The sequence below is a fragment of the Ovis aries genome, chromosome 3 (genome assembly GCF_016772045.2).
Source record: "Ovis aries strain OAR_USU_Benz2616 breed Rambouillet chromosome 3, ARS-UI_Ramb_v3.0, whole genome shotgun sequence".
NCBI lineage: Eukaryota > Metazoa > Chordata > Mammalia > Artiodactyla > Bovidae > Ovis > Ovis aries.
The window spans coordinates 216,777,842-216,783,820 of NC_056056.1; positions in this window are offsets into that span (position 1 = coordinate 216,777,842).

Here is a 5,979-nt window from a genome sequence, read left to right on the forward strand (position 1 = left end):
CTCCACCAGCTTGTCCAGAAGGGAGAGAAATGCCTAAACAAACATTAATAATAACAAACTACCTCGAGGTGCTGTTTTCAGTGTTTTACATTTGTTGGCTCACTTACACCACCCCCCTCGCTCTGAAGTAGAAACCACTGTTTCCCTCATTTTACAAATGGCTCAGAGGGGCCAAGGAACCTATCCAGGTCACATCGATGGTGTCAGAGCTGGGAATAAAGAAAGACCATCGGGCTGGAGCATTTATGCATTGCTGGCCTGTGCCAACCACCCAGGATGCGGTGTGGGTCAGGAGGTCTCTGGAGAAGAGCTGGCAATGTGGGAGGGGAGTGTCCGGGGCAGGAGGACCCTGTAGTGGGGGCCTGTCCCTTGGGACAGGTGTAGCCCTGAAGGAGCAGAGGGCTGGGTGGTTTCCTTGGCATCAGGGCCACAGATTTGTCCTGAGGGCTTGGTGGGGCGGTGGGGCGGTGGGGCGGTGGGGCGGTGGGGCGGGGGGAGGTGATCCCAGCCTTCCAGTGATGTTGTCAGACAGGCTCTTTTTTCCTGCTTCTGAAATGGCCAGATTTTCTCATTTCTGTTATATATTCATTGGAAGGACTGATGCTGAAGCTGAAACTCCAATACTTTGACTACCGGATGCGAAGAACTGACTCATTGGAAAAGATCCTGATGCTGGGAAAGATTGAAGGCAGGAGGAGAAGGGGACGACAGAGGATGAGATGGTTGGATGGCATCACTGACTCGTTGAACATAAGTTTGAGTGAGCTCCGGGAGTTGGTGATGAACAGGGAGGCCTGATGTGCTGCTGTCCATGGGGTCGCAAAGAGTCAGACACCACTGAGCGACTGAGCTTAACTGATACATTCATGTAGTGTTTATTGAATGTTTCCCCACCCGTTCCTCAGTATAAACTCTATGAAGAAAGGCATCTTTCTTTATTCACTATTACATCAAGCGCCTGGAACAGAGTCTGGCATATTGTAAGTGTTCCATAAAGGTACGAATCAGAGAGAGGAAGGCAGAGATGTCCAGGTCCAGTCAGTGTGGGATGAGTGAGTCTGCCTTTCAGGAGGGCAAAGGACAAAGCCCAACCGTATCCCCTTTCTCCTCCCGACGTGGGATGGTCAGCACACGGTCGTCGTCGTGGAGGGATTTTTTTGTATGCCAATGTCCTAAACAACCAGTGGATTCCTGTAGCGTCTCCGCCGGCCTCCAGAGGGGACAAGCGGCCACTCTGGCCACTAGGTGGCGCCGCAGGACCACTTTCTCCCATCGCGCGGCCGGGCAAGCTGGTTTGCCACTGTCCAGGCTAGGGTGCCGGAGCGTGGGGTGGGGACATCCCTCGGAGTCGGCTGACTCTTTGTGGTCAGCCCTGCATGGCCCTGGCTTCCTGCTGTCCCTGCCCCATGGCCTTCCAAGACTGGGTGGGGAAGTCGAGGCAGAGCCACCAGGTTGGACTGTCCAGTGGGGAGATAAGGCTTTCTTATGGAAAGGTGTGCAAATGACAATGGGGCATTCACCCAGCCCCTTAACAGACAGTGCCTCAGTTTCCTCATCTGTTAAATGGGGCTTGCTGCTGCTGCTGCTAAGTTGCTTCAGTCTTGTCTGACTCTGTGCGACCCCATAGGTGGCAGCCCACCAGGCTCCCTTAGCTCCCTGATAAAGTGGATAGGAGGAGCCAGTAAGTTAATACTGATAAAGCTTGTATTACCCGACTAGAAACTGGGGAGGAAAGTACCCCACAAGGGTTCCTGGTGAATTTTACAGCCAGGTCTGCCCCACTCTGATCAAGAACGAGGTGCCTGCAATTGGGCACCTTAGAAGTGCCTTGCCTGTTCTGGTCCAGCTCCAAGAGGGCAGCTCCCTCCTGCTCACTCCCTGCCCCTGGGGAGTGGAGGGGGTGGTCCTGAGGTCTCACAGGTGGGTTTCTGTCCTGGCTGCCTGACTTCCCGCTGCTTTCCTGCTCTCAGCCTGTTTCTTCATCTGTTGGTGGAAGCGCTGGGCTCCTGCCTGAAGTGAAGTGAAAGTTGCTTAGTTGTATCCGACTCTTTGAGACCCCAATGGACTGTATAGTCCATGGACTTCTCCAGGCCAGAATACTAGAGTGGGTAGCCTTTCCCTTCTCCAGGGGAATCTTCCCTACCCAGGGACTGAACCCAGGTCTCTTGTATTGCAGGCAGATTCTTTACCAGCTGAGCCACCAAGGAAGCCCAAGAATACTGCAGTGGATAGCCTATCTCTTCTCCAGTGAATCTTCCCAACCCAGGAATCAAACTGGGGTCTCCTGCATTGCAGGCAGATTCTTTACCAGCCTGCCCCGACCCTTCTCTGGGTGTCCCTCTTTGCCTGCTTGGCCCAGGCCCTTAGCTGCACAGAAGCACCCAGGTGACGTGGCTGCCTGCTTAGCCCCTGTTGCCCACGTGCCCCATCCTAGTCTCCTTCCTGGCCTTTCTGGAGCCAACTTAACCTCACTAGGCCTGGGGGTGGGGAACCTCAAGGCTCAGAGGGAGGTAGGGTCTTCTGCAGAGTCACAGGGTGTTTTAAGAGCAGAGGGAGGACAAGGACCCACAACTCTGAGTCCTGATCAAGAGCATGTGTGAGTGTGTGCATGAGTCCATTTTGAAATCTCTTTCTTTTTAAAAAAAAATTATTTGGCTGTGCTGAGTCTTAGATGTGGCCTGAGGGATCTTCAGTTGCAGCAGATCTAGTTTCCACTGTCCAGGAACTAGGTGTGGGATCCAGTTCCCTGTCCAGGGGTGAAACCTGGGCCCCCTGCACTGGGAGGAGGGGTTGGCCACTGGGCCACCGGGCAAGTCCCTGTGTGGCCTTGAATTGCGTGTTGGGGGGCACCCGGGATCTGGTGACTTGCTTTTGCCTCCCCCTCTTTGTGTGTCTCTTCATCTCCTCGCCTTTGCCGCTGACTCTGTCTCTCCATGTCTCTGTCCTCTCCTTCTCTCCCCATCTCCGAGTCCTCTCTGTCTCATCCTCAGTCACTGCACTGTCCCCTCACCCCCACCCCAAGCTCCCAGCCTCTCTCCATCTTCAAACTGAAAACCCAAATGGAATTTCCAATTGCCTTTTCCGACTGGTGATCCCTCTGCCGCCTGGCCTCTCTGCCTCCCCTCCCTTTCACCTCCTGCTCCTGCCATCAGTGGCTTTGAAGTGTGTTCACAAGAGCGCTCAAGAGAAAATCCATTTCTGCGCTGTCTGGTTCTAAATGGATGGGGAATGGGCTCTTCTCGGCCTCTGGTCTCATCACCTCCCTCTCAGGGTCTCTGGAGCTTTCTTTTCTGAAAGGTGATGCTCGTGTCCCCTGCCTCATCTCCCCCTGACCAGGCTGCCGCCATAGGGTAGGGGAGGGCCCTGTGGGCTGAGGGAGGGGTTGGGAGGTGGGCAGGGCTGGGGCTGGTGCAGAGGCTCTGGGCTCACACAGCCGTGTGCCCCAAAGTAGGCTGCCTTCCTTGTGCAGGCCTGTTTCCTCCTCTGTCAATTGGGCTTTGAGAAATATTGTCTGGCCCTCCTCCCAGGGCTGAGGGTTGCAGGGGGCGGTGAGGGGTGGCGCCCAGGGCTCCTGGCTCCAGGGTCCTGAGGTCTGGGGCGAGCATGGGTTCTGAAGCCAGGGTGTACATTTGGATTCTGGCTTCTTCATTCACTAGCTATGTGACCTTGGGCAAGTCTCATAACTTCTCCGTGCCTTGGTTTCCTCATCTGTGTGTTCATTATAAGGGCTTCCCTGATGGCTCAGAGGTTAAAGCATCTGCCTCCAATGCAGGAGACCCGGGTTTGATCCCTGGGTCGGGAAGATCCCCTGGAGAAGGAATGGCAACCCACTCCAGTATTCTTGCCTGGGGAATCTCATGGACAGAGGAGCCTGGTAGGCTACAGTCCACGGGGTCGCGAAGAATCGGACACGACTGAGCGACTTCAGTGGTCCCTGCCTTCTGGGGTGGTTGTGGGGATTGAGCGCAAAGTGTTAATACTTGGAATAGCACATCGGGTACAGAGTTTAAGCACTATGTGTTTGAAAATAAAAGACCAGCAGTGTGCCCTGGGACCTCTGTCCACGTCCGTGAGTGTGATCCGTGTGTTTGTATAGCTGCTGGACCTCCATGCTCTTGTGATCACATGGGGAGAGTGCTGTTCAAGAGCCTGGAGTCAGCAGGCTTGTGTTCAAACGCAGCCATTGTCACCCTGCTAGAAATTCTCCATGGAGCTCTGGGGTCAGGTAGTGACTCTGGGTGGGGGGTCAAAGATGAGATCTTTTTTTTTTGATGGGGACCATTTTAAAAGTCTCTGTTGAATTTGTTACAATACTGCTTATGTTTTATGTTTTGGGTTTTTGGCCAGGAGGCAAGTAGGAGGGTAGCTCCCCGATCAGAGATCACACCCAACCCCTTGCACTGGAAGATGAAGTCTTAACCACTGGACTGCCAAGCAAGTCCCAAAGGTGGGATCGTTTTATGGACTCAGGCCTGGCCAAAGACACTAAGTGTTGCTGTGTGTCCTCAGCACATCCCTTGGGCCTCAGTTCCCTTTGGGGTGAGATGGGAGGGTCCCCACCACTGCCCCCAGCCCCCGCCCCGGCCGCAGAGGCCTGCCAGGTCCCCAGGGTCACTAAGATGTTGTGAGATTACAGGGAGAGGAAAAGTGAGCTTGGAAGAGTCAGGGGAGGACCCGAGGGGCCCTCATCAAGCCAGCACCCCTTCCTCTTGTCAGATGGGGGGTTCCTTAGGCAGTGCAGACTCTGGGGACCTGTCCTCACTGTGAGATTTTGAATAAGTCCCTTCTCTGCTCCAGGCTTCAGACTGCCCATTTGGGCAGTGGGGACAGACACCAGGAGCCTGGCTGCAAAGTGTCAGGATAGGGCTGGGGGGTTGGGGGGCGGCGGGCAGGGTGAAGGGTGAGGAGAAGGATGGTTCAGGTTCCAAGTGGCCAGGAAGGGTCTCATCCCTTCCAGCCTCAGCTTTTTAATTCTAATTACATCTCCATTAAAATGCAAATTTCCACAAACACCCAGAAAGGAGGACCTGTTGTCATGGAAACTGGAATCTGAGGGGTGGGGGAAAGGGGAGCCGGTCTCCATCTCCTGAACTTTCAGTTTGCTTGGAACCGCTCTTCTCTCTCATGCACCACTTGGGGGGCTCCCGCCCCAAGGCTGGGTCTTTAGGGGAAGGGAGCTGGGTAACCTTGATGAAGTCATTTCCCTCCTTGGCCTCAGTTTCTCCATCTGTGAACTGGAGATAATACTATAGGCCTCTTTTGCAGGATCGCCCTGGGAATTCAGTGATTAAATGCACAGGATGTCAGAGAGCAGGGTCTGCTCTCTGGATGCAGTTCCAGGGTACTGGATGACGAACCAAGGTGTCTCTTGCCCTGGAATTCTAGCTTCTGCTGCGTCCCTGAACCAAGAGCCAAAATAATGGCATGAGTGACCTTCAAGCCCTGTGTACGCTCAGGCCTTCAGTTGGAGCCAGTCTTACACTACTGCTGCAGCCCTTTGACTTTATGCTGTTCCTTCCTTGCAAGGGAGATGTGGATGCCTGAAAAATGGTGGAGGGATCTTTCTACCCCCAGAGAATCTGAAAACAGGGAGGATAAAGAGAAGGAACTTTGGGAAGGGAAAAGAGAGCTGCTGAAAGAAGCCGGAAGGGATGATTATATGAAAGAAGCTGTATCCCTTTTTGCCTCTGTCACTAGGAAGCTCAGATTGGATGGCATTACTACTGTAATACAGTAATAAATGTGACTGATTACATTATTATGTTACCATATTATTCAGCTGTACTAAGTGTCCATTTCAGCTTTCTAATCTATCTAGTTCACTCTGTTCCCTAAATGATTTCTAATCTTTTTGTTTTGCTTCCTGAGAAACCCTCTTTAGAAATAGCTGAGCGTATACATGATTTTGATTAATAAATCATGACGACAGAGAGAGAGAAAGAATGAGCATGGGCTGTTCTGTGCAGACTTTTCAGCCTC